This window comes from Acipenser ruthenus, chromosome 44 (assembly GCF_902713425.1).
Source record: "Acipenser ruthenus chromosome 44, fAciRut3.2 maternal haplotype, whole genome shotgun sequence".
Classification (NCBI taxonomy): Eukaryota; Metazoa; Chordata; class Actinopteri; order Acipenseriformes; family Acipenseridae; genus Acipenser; species Acipenser ruthenus.
The window spans coordinates 3225983-3238497 of NC_081232.1; the positions used below are offsets into that span (position 1 = coordinate 3225983).

The following is a 12515-nucleotide window of genomic DNA, read 5'->3' on the forward strand; positions in this document are numbered from 1 at the left end:
AAATTTTGGAGGAATCACCCCCAGCTCACTAAACATAAAAGTCATGAAAGCAGAAATGCAATCGCCTGCGGCCACACCACCTTGAAAAAGCCTGATCTCGTCTGATCTCAGAAGCTAAGCAATGTTGGGCTTGGTTAGTACTTGGATGGGAGACCACCTGGGAATATCAAGTGCTGCAGGCATTACATTTTTGTAATTACATTTTACAATTGAAATGTGTGGAGGACAAAAGGAAATTTTGGAGGAATCACCCCCAGCTCACTAAACATAAAAGTCATGAAAGCAGAAATGCAATCGCCTGCGGCCACACCACCTTGAATAAGCCTGATCTCAGAAGCTAAGCAATGTTGGGCTTGGTTAGTTCTTGGATGGGAGACCACCTGGGAATATCAAGTGCTGCAGGCATTACATCTTACAATTGAAATGTGTGGAGGACAAAAGGAAATTTTGGAGGAATCACCCCCAGCTCACTAAACATAAAAGTCATGAAAGCAGAAATGCAATCGCCTGCGGCCACACCACCTTGAATAAGCCTGATCTCGCCTTATCTCAGAAGCTAAGCAATGTTGGGCTTGATTAGTACTTGGATGGGAGACCACCTGGGAATATCAAGTGCTGCAGGCATTACATTTTACAATTGAAATGTGTGGTGGACAAAAGGAAATTTTGGAGGAATCACCCCCAGCTCACTAAACATAAAAGTCATGAAAGCAGAAATGCAATCGCCTGCGGCCACACCACCTTGAACAAGTCTGATCTCAGAAGCTAAGCAATGTTGGGCTTGGTTAGTACTTGGATGGGAGACCACCTGGGAATATCAAGTGCTGCAGGCATTACATTTTTGTAATTACATTTTACAATTGAAATGTGTGGAGGACAAAAGGAAATTTTGGAGGAATCACCCCCAGGTCACTAAACATAAAAGTCATGAAAGCAGAAATGCAATCGCCTGCGGCCACACCACCTTGAATAAGCCTGATCTCAGAAGCTAAGCAATGTTGGGCTTGGTTAGTATTTGGATGGGAGACCACCTGGGAATATCAAGTGCTGCAGGCATTACATTTTTGTAATTACATTTTACAATTGAAATGTGTGGACAAAAGGAAATTTTGGAGGAATCACCCCCAGCTCACTAAACATAAAAGTCATGAAAGCAGAAATGCAATCCCCTGCGGCCACACCACCTTGAATAAGCCTGATCTCGTCTGATTTCAGAAGCTAAGCAATGTTGGGCTTGATTAGTACTTGGATGGGAGACCACCTGGGAATATCAAGTGCTGCAGGCATTACATTTTTGTAATTACATTTTACAATTGAAATGTGTGGCGGACAAAAGGAAATTTTGGAGGAATCACCCCCAGCTCACTAAACATAAAAGTCATGAAAGCAGAAATGCAATCGCCTGCTGCCACACCACCTTGAATAAGCCTGATCTCGTCTGATCTCAGAAGCTAAGCAATGTTGGGCTTGATTAGTACTTGGATGGGAGACCACCTGGGAATATCAAGTGCTGCAGGCATTACATTTTACAATTGAAATGTGTGGAGGACAAAAGGAAATTTTGGAGGAATCACCCCCAGCTCACTAAACATAAAAGTCATGAAAGCAGAAATGCAATCGCCTGTGGCCACACCACCTTGAATAAGCCTGATCTCGTCTGATCTCAGAAGCTAAGCAATGTTGGGCTTGATTAGTACTTGGATGGGAGACCACCTGGGAATATCAAGTGCTGCAGGCATTACATTTTACAATTGAAATGTGTGGAGGACAAAAGGAAATTTTGGAGGAATCACCCCCAGCTCACTAAACATAAAAGTCATGAAAGCAGAAATGCAATCGCCTGCGGCCACACCACCTTGAATAAGCCTGATCTCGCCTGATCTCAGAAGCTAAGCAATGTTGGGCTTGGTTAGTACTTGGATGGTAGACCACCTGGGAATATCAAGTGCTGCAGGCATTACATTTTTGTAATTACATTTTACAATTGAAATGTGTGGAGGACAGAAGGACATTTTGGAGGAATCACCCCCAGCTCACTAAACATAAAAGTCATGAAAGCAGAAATGCAATCGCCTGCGGCCACACCACCTTGAATAAGCCTGATCTTGTCTGATCTCAGAAGCTAAGCAATGTTGGGCTTGATTAGTACTTGGATGGGAGACCACCTGGGAATATCAAGTGCTGCAGGCATTACATTTTACAATTGAAATGTGTGGAGGACAAAAGGAAATTTTGGAGGAATCACCCCCAGCTCACTAAACATAAAAGTCATGAAAGCAGAAATGCAATCGCCTGCGGCCACACCACCTTGAATAAGCCTGATCTCGCCTGATCTCAGAAGCTAAGCAATGTTGGGCTTGGTTAGTACTTGGATGGTAGACCACCTGGGAATATCAAGTGCTGCAGGCATTACATTTTTGTAATTACATTTTACATTTTACAATTGAAATGTGTGGAGGACAAAAGGACATTTTGGAGGAATCACCCCCAGCTCACTAAACATAAAAGTCATGAAAGCAGAAATGCAATCGCCTGCGGCCACACCACCTTGAATAAGCCTGATCTCGTCTGATCTCAGAAGCTAAGCAATGTTGGGCTTGGTTAGTACTTGGATGGGAGACCACCTGGGAATATCAAGTGCTGCAGGCATTACATTTTTGTAATTACATTTTACAATTGAAATGTGTGGAGGACAAAAGGAAATTTTGGAGGAATCACCCCCAGCTCACTAAACATAAAAGTCATGAAAGCAGAAATGCAATCGCCTGCGGCCACACCACCTTGAATAAGCCTGATCTCAGAAGCTAAGCAATGTTGGGCTTGGTTAGTACTTGGATGGGAGACCACCTGGGAATATCAGGTGCTGCAGGCATTAGATTTTTGTAATTACATTTTACAATTGAAATGTGTGGAGGACAAAAGGAAATTTTGGAGGAATCACCCCCAGCTCACTAAACATAAAAGTCATGAAAGCAGAAATGCAATCGCCTGCGGCCACACCACCTTGAATAAGCCTGATCTCGTCTGATCTCAGAAGCTAAGCAATGTGGAGCTTGGTTAGTACTTGGATGGGAGACCACCTGGGAATATCAAGTGCTGCAGGCATTACATTTTTGTAATTACATTTTACAATTGAAATGTGTGGAGGACAAAAGGAAATTTTGGAGGAATCACCCCCAGCTCACTAAACATAAAAGTCATGAAAGCAGAACTGCAATCGCCTGCGGCCACACCACCTTGAATAAGCCTGATCTCGTCTGATCTCAGAAGCTAAGCAATGTTGGGCTTGGTTAGTACTTGGATGGGAGACCACCTGGGAATATCAAGTGCTGCAGGCATTACATTTTACAATTGAAATGTGTGGAGGACAAAAGGAAATTTTGGAGGAATCACCCCCCAGCTCACTAAACAATGTTGGGCTTGGTTAGTACTTGGATGGTTATGATTTCCATTACACGAGAGTAGATGTTAAAACTTCATGCTGATTTGAACTCGGCTCTCGCAAAGATAAGCACCAACTAAGACGTAGCTTTACAGTAAACTAATGTGATCCATATGTGTCTCCATCCATTTACGTTTCCTTCCATTTGATGATGTAGATATCCTTTTGTCTTGTGTTAATGGCTGAAGTGTAATGCTGGCTCCAGGGATCAGCTTATTTTGCCTCCCTGGCGCATCAGCACACACAACGGCTGCGATGCTGGCTCCGGGGATCAACCAAAGTGCGGCCTCCCCAGCGCATCAGCATGACAACCGTCTGGATTGAGCTAAGTAGGGTACATCTCTGGGGTTTTCAAGTGGGCACCTTCCATCCTTAGTGTTTCGTCGACTAGCCCACGACACCTCAAGAGGGCTTGACGGTGATTCTGGCGTCCCAGCATCACCCCCCTCCGTCCCCCACTCAACTCAGCCCATCTTACTTACCTGTACATCAGCGCTTCTTTCTTTCTATTGTGCTTGAGATCCCCAGCCAGAATCTTTCCGTCTCAACCACAGCCAGTTGCTGCTCCTCTCTGCGGCTTCAGATAAGTTCTTCACTGTGCGACGCAACTCTTGGCCACTGAATCCGACGTCTCTGAGAAACCGGGTTGTAGAGTGTGCCACAAATCCTCGACAACCCACTTCCACTGGGTAAACCCGAACTCTCCATCCTCGCTGTTCCGCTTCAGTGGCTAGTTGAGCATACCGCAGTCTCTTCCTCTCATACGCCTCATCTACAGCATCCTCCCATGGCACTGTTAACTCTACCAGGTGAACAAGGCATGCTGATCCAGACTGTTGGAAAACATGGAACAAGTATTGAATAGCAGTTTGCTACGCATGAGGAATGACGGCTGTATTCATGTTATTTTTCTGAAAAGTGATTTAACATTGGATAGAAAAAACTGTTAGTTCCAAAAATGCAAGCACTGCTGTGATAGATGAAAGCTGGCTATATACTCTGGGTATATAGATACTTGCACTGCATTGCAAGCAAGAAATAATAGCAGCTTCATTGAGCAATGGATGGTAGCAGAGAGCTGAGAAAAACACCAAGTTAACGTATATTTAACTATACTTAAACAACTGCACATTGGAAGTAGATTGAAGGCAATATGGTAGAGAAGTTACCCCAAATGGCTGGCCAGCAGCACACGGCTGTACAAACAAGTCCTTTGATCTCCAGCCCTGACATGAAAGAAGCTTGCCCTTCGGGGAGTCCACTGGGGTATAAAACTAGTTAAACAGGGTTTTGCTTAGAATATACAGCTGGTTTATGAGGGGGTCATAAAGCTAGTCTTCAAGGGGACCAGAAGAGACCAGGCTCTAAGACTTCAGAGAGATCCAAAGAGATAATGCCACTGAAATCAAAGGGTCTCAGGCAAATCGGAGAGATAGGAACAAGGAAGATGACAAAAACCAGATGTATGGACCTTTGTGGCACCAGGGGTCTGAAGAATGCACTGAGTTCAGAGGTCTTCACACTACACACACACACACACACACACACACACACACACACACACACACACACTAAATGAAATATATGGTAACAGGATAATGAGTTGTACCTTTTCTATTGGTTAAGTGTCAGAGAAAGAGGAGGAGAGAGACACCTATGCAGAAGGGTATTTAATGTCATGCAACAATTGTAAGAACGAGTATTCTGTTTGTCCTGTACCTGGGACAAGACTCCCTGCATATTTCAATAAACCTAACAACTGATTGAAGAAAAGGACTCTGTGCAGTTTCTTGAATCTACTTACTCACCATCCTTTTTTTAAGTTACATCATTTGGCGAGCCACCTGCGGACTGTTTCCTGATACTTTTTTTTCAAATACCGGGGGGGTTGATACCTGACTGCAGAGAAACCCATTTGCCCAGCCTGAATCCCGTGCGCACAGGACCAGGACAAAGCGAATGGACAGAGACTGCTTCTAACTTCTAACCAGACGGTGTGGAGAATCTTTGGATCAGGACTTCAGCTCGAACATATAATCACGTACATTGGTGAGTAGTTAATGGTTTATTGTTTTATATGCAGTGTTTAGAATGTAGTGAGAATCAAGGGTAGAGTATGAAAGAGGACTTTTTGATAATTCATGTACATTAAGGACACAATTAGTTAAGTCAAGAGAGATTGACCGCTGAACTAAAAGTGTATTGACTGTTAGGACTTTAGGTATGAAAGAGGACCTCTGGATTCCTAAAAAAGTCGGAGTAAATCGTGTAGTGTTATGACGTGCCAGTAGAGTCTATTGGACTAGTTACACTGACTTGTATAGCTCAACAGGTACGGGCATACTCGGATTTATGTTTTATGTTTGTTTGAGAGGATTTGTTACATCTGTTTTGTCTTTGTTTTTACTGTTTGGTTTATAAGTCACGATAAGGGGGCAATAGGATAAGCCTCTTATTTAACTATCCACATTAGGTGGTACAGATAAGGAACAATCAGACAATAAGTTCCAGTTAAGCCCAAATAGCACATACAAAAGTGTAAATTAAATGTGCAATAAACCAAAATAAAAGTTTATGCTTCGTTAAGCATAGCTTTAAACACGGAATATTGGCAAAAACAAGACAAAACTAAAAAGTGTTGTTTTTTTTTGTTAGTTTTGTGTTTTGTTGGGAGTCTGATCAACTCCAAATATGTTAGATGACCCTCAATGTCATCAAATGGATGACTGGAGAATATGGAACATAGACTATGTTTTAAAACATGGCAAAAAGGGAAGCTATGTACAGAACAGTAATGTACATGTTCATGTAACAGGTCAGGAGTGTGTGTCTCGTAAGAAGAAAAAGACAAAGGCAATTCAAGACTGGTAGCCCACAAAAAAACAAACAAAACAAAAAAAACTGTAATGGTAAAGATTCTATATCAACTTTGAGGAATACATGTTGTAAAAATAAAATTAAAAGGTCACATTAAAATGTAATTAAGAAGTTGTTTATTAATGATTGTTTGAGTAATTCTAATTTTGCTTAAGCGTGGAGATAAAGTAACATCTTAGAAAAACTATGTACTAAGAACCAGGATGAATACTTATTGTCTTGCCTCGGTCATAAGAGGGTTTGATAAGGGAAAGAGACCCAGGTTAACTGATTATTTGTGTTGTGTTAGTGTTTGAATGCAAAGGAATGGCCAACCTTTGAACTAAAACAATAACACAAATATACAAAGCAACAATTAATAGTTTGTTCAGGATTATATTGGTAAACAAGAGGAACATTTTGTCTTTCTGATAGAGGGTTTACTTGAAAATAAAGTGGTGGTATTGTTTTGGTACGCAGGGTCTGTGTCTCCCTGGTCGCAGATTCAGGGAGGAATAAAAAAAAACTTGCGTGACCATATCTGGGCAGAGAGAGAAAAGACTATGTAGAGAATGAGAATAGATCACTGTTAGACAGACTAAAAATAAAAAGACTTTTAGGAAGAGAACAAATGTTTTTGGAGATCAATAAATCTGAAAAAAATTAAATTATCGACCTGGAAATATTTTATTAAAAATATTTTCATGAATGAATGTTAAGTGTTTGTTTGAGAGTGAATTTTATGTTTAAGACACAGGTGAATTTTATGAATCACCTATGAATACATATTTGAAACCAAGATCACATGAGTGGTAGAGTTTGTATTATTGGTGTAGCTAAAAAAAGTGCAGAGTTAAAACGATGTTTTATTTTTAAGGGGTCTGTTTATTAATGATTGTTTAGTTCATGTTGAATTAAACAGGGAGATTGCATTCTCTTTGAATGGAAAACACGTAGTTTAATAAAGCACTGATGTTATCAGTATTAACTGGGTTTATTCTGATGTTGCTAAAGCACACTACCATACACGAGTAGAAGGGAAAAAAAAAAGTTGAATTGTTAGAGAGCATAAAATACAATTCAAATGGGGAAAAAGAGGTCACAATCGATATCAGAGTGATCTACAGGGATTTCAACTTCTGCTAAGGCATCAGAATGCAGTGATGCAGGAGACAAAAGCAGTGTCACTCAGAGCTACGCGAGTGATGTGAAATGGGATGTTTGCACACATGTTTACGATGTGTTTTGTTTATGTTGGTTACAATTAGTATTTTACGGAGCTTCTTGCAGGAGAGGTGATGATAATTAGATTAATGTGATAACTGAAACATGAATAAATCGTGAGTGACATGAGATTATTGATGGTGCAGTATAGGACTGCAGGATTGATAGATTGTGATACTGGTATGATAGACAGTCTGTTGGTTAATGTTTGTGTGTTTGTCTGTGAATATAGGGTATTAATACTCTCTTGTGGAAGTTCAGCACAGGACGCTGAGCTAATGGCAATATTGTGATGCAAAATAGTCAACTTCTCACTGTCTAATACAGAACAGACAGTCGCAGTAGCAAAAGTAATTATGCACTCACAGTAATACAAATGCACTTGGTAGGATTGACCATGGGGAAACGCCCGTGTAAATTAATTAAATAAAGAACAAATTCGCTGGCTTAAGCATGAAGCAACCTGCGCCCTGGTTGGCGAAGTACAGTGATTCCACGTCCTCTGCCACCCAAAGAGCTCTGGGTTGGTAGAGCTTGTAGACCACATTCTAAAAAGGAAGCATCATAAACAGGTGCTCATGAAGGTCAGGTTGATGTGCACACACATTTTCTTTTTCTCACTGGATTATTTCTATAATAGATCCTGATTTATTTTGATCTGCTAAAAAGGATGCTGTTATTAATTGCAAAAATAGGCAGTACTTTTATTTCTGTATGCGTTATTGAGAAACATTAACGTTTGAATACATTTCTTTGTAAACTTTCTTTTCAACTGTTATTGTTATATGTGCTCTGGACGTCTTGCCAAGAAGGGAGAGATCAATGTATGACTAACATCTTACAGGACTGTTCTCAACTAGGTAATATCATACAGTATGTGGACGACATACTGTTGCAACGGGAACTGCGGAGAAACACTATCTGTTGCTGGAGGAAGTCTTGGATCTCATGGAGCACGCTGCTCTCAAATTAAATCTAAAGAAAGCTGCATTAATGAAATAATCTGTTTGTTTCTTAGGAGTACAGGTGGAAGCTGGAGGACACACATCTGACCCAGGAAATAAAAAGTTGAAAATAAAAAGTTGATAAAAAATCTGCCCTTAGATTCTTTTTGGGCATATTTGGATTCTGTCAGGACTTCATGGAAGGATACAGCGAACTAGCTGTCACCCTCTATGAACACCTGAATGGTAACCCAGGCAAGCAAGACATACTGCAATAGGATTAAAGGTCACATGCCTTGTTTGAGGCATTAAAACAGGCACTGATTCCAACCCCACTCAGGGTCTCCATTCAAATTAAAAAAAAAAATTAAAAAAAAAAAAAAAGTGGGGGGTTGGAAGGCTGATTGGGGAGGTCCATATGAGATAATGGACAAACTGGGAGAAACCAATTTGAAATTGGCAATACAAAAATGAGGGAGTGAAAACTGGCTTGAAAACTAGTTTCACTAATAAGCAAGCCTGCTGGAGAACGGAAATTCCTAAGGGCACTGATGCAGTTAGGTTAGAGTAGTAATTGTGAGCAATGAAGTAGATAGAGATTTGTAGTTACTTTCAGAGTACAGACACAGGTCTAAGGCTTTTCTCTTCTCCTACAGGTTCATGCTGGAACTGATATGTTATATTATGTTCACAATATGGGGTGGACATAGGCTCTGAGAAAAATACAAGATAGAATTAACAGACATTGGCGATTCTTAGAATTGCAATAACATTATCAATGCAGATGAAAAAGAGACTATTCAAGAATTAACCCTTTTTGAATTTTGAAATTAAATCAGATATTAATCAAAAGAATAAATACGGCACTTGTTCTCCACAGGTCCCGAGGTATTATTGATGGCGTTTATGTGGAATGGAAGCACAATGCTGTTCATCGGAACTGAGAGGACCATTTCAGAAGAGTTTGTGCAGAAAGTTCCAGAACACTTGTGCAACAATTTGGATATGCAAACAGTAACTGTACATATTAACCTGCAGAACTTTACAATGCTTGTCCATGATATGTAGTAATTAAGCTCTACCATATATCTGGAACAAGAGTGTAAGTTGCTGAGAGACGGTCATGAGGAAGTATCTGAAACCACAGAGACATTCTTACATATGGGGAACCATTCCGGTCTGCATATCAAAAGAAGAAATATTTATGATGACGTCAAAGTGACATTTTGGGGGATGTAATGGGGACTGTTAATTTCAGTTAACATACCTGATAATGAAACTACGTATTATAAACTTGGGGTATAGATGTATGATTGGTGAAAAGATTTGTCTTAGTTTAAAGATACTAAAGGTAATATGTCAGCGATCCTGGAGTGCAGAGATGGGAAGGTCTCGTGTAATTTATTACTAATCACATTCAGTAAAATAACAAAAACTACAAAGGTTGTACCATTGACCTCTAGAGGCACTGGGAGTATGGAGTTTGTGTTGTTCATGACACTTAAGAGTGACATTGTTAAGACATTGTATCTGCCATCCATGTTAGGGAGGTAAAATGGTTGGTGGCTTGCAATGGATTATTTGGAGTGTTATTAGGAACATAATACTATATTAATATGTACTTGTAAGGTAATGGGACATCCTATGTTGAATGGAAATACCAATTGAAAACAGCTGTTCTACTGAAAAATATGGTTACCTATATTAGACATTAATTTTGGAAATCATGTGAACTTTGAATGATATGCTGTAGTGTTGAATATGTCTAAAATGAGGCACTATTTTAGTATTTGTTCAATGCATAGTGATCATTTTTGAAGTTATAGTTTTAGGTTTTAATCAGTCTTAAGTGCATCATAAGATTGAGATGGTCTAGAATATTGGATTCTAGAAAGATGTAATTTAACATACGGGTTAAAAATAATGATGCACCTAAATGTGTTAGAGCAACATGAATAATTGTTAATTATAAATTAATTACAACAAGCTATGAGCGTAATTAAAGCATTTTTAGGTAATACAAAATAATTGAGAAAGTGTGACCAACTGGCACAGACCATGATGGATGCACTGCAGAATATGTTCAGAGATGTATATAGGGGCAAAGTAACCGATGTGATGACAGTAGGAACTTGGATAGAAATCGTCAGCACAGATTGTGAGAAACAGTTACCATGGTGGAAAGATGGCTTAGGCTGTCAGAGATGCAATGATTAAAGTTAGTAGTGTGGTTCTGATCGAGAGGATGGGGATCCACAGCTGGAACATAGAGTTTATTCTGAGAGTACTGCAGTTTCGAATAGAAGATGGGATTATGAGCTTACAGAGTTAAACCAACACTGCACCGTATAGCTAAAGAGCAGGACGGGTGGGTGAAATTGGGAGGCATAGATTGCTGTAAGGAATTGAGTACGTCAGTAATTTACACTTGTTCCATGCGGGGTGATCCAATTTCTAGAAACAGGGCAGTAAACCGTACTATCGAGGTAAAATCACTACGAAAGTATGTCCCCTTTTGCACCCCCTACCTCGGGAAGGTATCATTCTTGGACCAGAACAAAAAACTGTTTTGGATAATGTGAATATAGTATTATCGTATGTAATGTATAATTTCACAAATCTAACTGTTATATTTGAACAGCATTGCAAGCAATACACCAATATCCAGAATTGGCTTCAAAGAGAAATAAGTAGAACAATAAAAGATTACAAAGAGCGAATAGCCAAACGAATGTGTGAAGGTAATGAGAATGTGTGAAGGTAATGAGAATGTGTGAAGGTAATGAGAATGTGTGAAGGTAATGAGAATGTGTGAAGGTAATGAGAATGTGTGAAGGTAATGAGAATGTGTGAAGGTAATGAGAATGTGTGAAGGTAATGAGAATGTGTGAAGGTAATGAGAATGTGTGAAGGTAATGAGAATGTGTGAAGGTAATGAGAATGTGTGAAGGTAATGAGAATGTATGAAGGTAATGAGAATGTGTGAAGGTAATGAGAATGTGTGAAGGTAATAAGAATGTGTGAAGGTAATGAGAATGTATGAAGGTAATAAGAATGTGTGAAGGTAATGAGAATGTGTGAAGGTAATGAGAATGTGTGAAGGTAATAAGAATGTGTGAAGGTAATGAGAATGTATGAAGGTAATAAGAATGTGTGAAGGTAATGAGAATGTGTGAAGGTAATGAGAATGTATGAAGGTAATGAGAATGTGTGAAGGTAATGAGAATGTGTGAAGGTAATAAGAATGTGTGAAGGTAATGAGAAACGTAGGAAGAGGGGACTTTTTGATGAAATAGCAGGCTGGTTTGGTGCAGGAAATTCTGTTGCAAACAGCTGGGATATTTATCAAATGTCAAAAGGGCAAACTTGGATAGCAAGTACTGTGAGAGAAGGAATAGAAAGATTGGGGAATGGACAGATGTATGTAAATCAAGGGATTAGACTCCAGGGTACAGCTATATATGAGCTAATAGATGGAACAGAGGGAGCCCTGCGCAATTTGACCAAAGCAATATATTGTAGAATATTTGCGGGTGACCTTGTAAAAACAATGAAGGAAGAAATAATGGACATTAGGCTAGAGTGGTACCTAGACATGCACAGGAGGAACTCAGGTTGAGGATGGCAATGATCTACCCTGATCAGACTGACCTCCTGGGAGCTAGTTTAGTGTGGCCAAAGAAGAATGGCAAGGAACCACCTGGTCACATAGGGTTCTATCTCTCAATACCATACATGGATCCTAATAACCAGTATAAAGATAGTTTGAAGATTAGACCGATAAGAGTACTACACAATGAGACAGTGATAGTTTGGGAAAAGACTACATGGAAAGTTCAACGAGGGAACTGGAGTGGTGTGGTGCATGAAGTATGCTGTTATGAAACAAATAGTCATGTAGTTTGCCGGTGTCCTGCAATCACCAGAATTAATAGAAATATAAGCACAGAATTAGAGGTACATCCACTAGAGGGGTGGAAAAAAGCAGTGCAGGTTGGGAAATATCAAGGGTGTGTGTTGAGTAACCATACCAATTTTAAGTATGGTGA

At 39.9% G+C, this 12515-nt stretch overlaps 10 non-coding genes and 5 pseudogenes across 10 annotated transcripts; all 15 read left to right on the top strand.

Moving 5' to 3' along the window:
* Nucleotides 1–63: 63 nt before the first annotated feature.
* LOC131718106 (5S ribosomal RNA) lies at nucleotides 64–182 on the top strand. Its single transcript, XR_009317001.1, has one exon. It is a non-coding gene; the product is annotated as a 5S ribosomal RNA (ribosomal RNA).
* Nucleotides 183–296: 114 nt separating this feature from the next.
* Nucleotides 297–405, top strand: LOC131716041 (5S ribosomal RNA; annotated as a pseudogene).
* Nucleotides 406–505: 100 nt separating this feature from the next.
* Nucleotides 506–624, top strand: LOC131713755 (5S ribosomal RNA; annotated as a pseudogene).
* Nucleotides 625–724: 100 nt separating this feature from the next.
* On the top strand, nucleotides 725–833 carry LOC131715900 (5S ribosomal RNA; annotated as a pseudogene).
* A 114-nt stretch (nucleotides 834–947) lies between these two features.
* LOC131715708 (5S ribosomal RNA) lies at nucleotides 948–1056 on the top strand (annotated as a pseudogene).
* A 111-nt stretch (nucleotides 1057–1167) lies between these two features.
* LOC131712796 (5S ribosomal RNA) lies at nucleotides 1168–1286 on the top strand. Its single transcript, XR_009314685.1, has one exon. It is a non-coding gene; the product is annotated as a 5S ribosomal RNA (ribosomal RNA).
* A 114-nt stretch (nucleotides 1287–1400) lies between these two features.
* Nucleotides 1401–1519, top strand: LOC131710300 (5S ribosomal RNA). Its single transcript, XR_009312172.1, has one exon. It is a non-coding gene; the product is annotated as a 5S ribosomal RNA (ribosomal RNA).
* A 100-nt stretch (nucleotides 1520–1619) lies between these two features.
* On the top strand, nucleotides 1620–1738 carry LOC131720596 (5S ribosomal RNA). Its single transcript, XR_009319493.1, has one exon. It is a non-coding gene; the product is annotated as a 5S ribosomal RNA (ribosomal RNA).
* Nucleotides 1739–1838: 100 nt separating this feature from the next.
* LOC131713043 (5S ribosomal RNA) lies at nucleotides 1839–1957 on the top strand. The gene has a single exon (XR_009314930.1). It is a non-coding gene; the product is annotated as a 5S ribosomal RNA (ribosomal RNA).
* Nucleotides 1958–2071: 114 nt separating this feature from the next.
* Nucleotides 2072–2190, top strand: LOC131710650 (5S ribosomal RNA). Its single transcript, XR_009312532.1, has one exon. It is a non-coding gene; the product is annotated as a 5S ribosomal RNA (ribosomal RNA).
* Nucleotides 2191–2290: 100 nt separating this feature from the next.
* Nucleotides 2291–2409, top strand: LOC131713044 (5S ribosomal RNA). Its single transcript, XR_009314931.1, has one exon. It is a non-coding gene; the product is annotated as a 5S ribosomal RNA (ribosomal RNA).
* A 121-nt stretch (nucleotides 2410–2530) lies between these two features.
* On the top strand, nucleotides 2531–2649 carry LOC131715109 (5S ribosomal RNA). The gene has a single exon (XR_009315289.1). It is a non-coding gene; the product is annotated as a 5S ribosomal RNA (ribosomal RNA).
* Nucleotides 2650–2763: 114 nt separating this feature from the next.
* Nucleotides 2764–2872, top strand: LOC131715390 (5S ribosomal RNA; annotated as a pseudogene).
* Nucleotides 2873–2986: 114 nt separating this feature from the next.
* On the top strand, nucleotides 2987–3105 carry LOC131712971 (5S ribosomal RNA). Its single transcript, XR_009314858.1, has one exon. It is a non-coding gene; the product is annotated as a 5S ribosomal RNA (ribosomal RNA).
* A 114-nt stretch (nucleotides 3106–3219) lies between these two features.
* On the top strand, nucleotides 3220–3338 carry LOC131715121 (5S ribosomal RNA). Its single transcript, XR_009315291.1, has one exon. It is a non-coding gene; the product is annotated as a 5S ribosomal RNA (ribosomal RNA).
* The last annotated feature ends 9177 nt before the right edge of the window (nucleotides 3339–12515 follow it).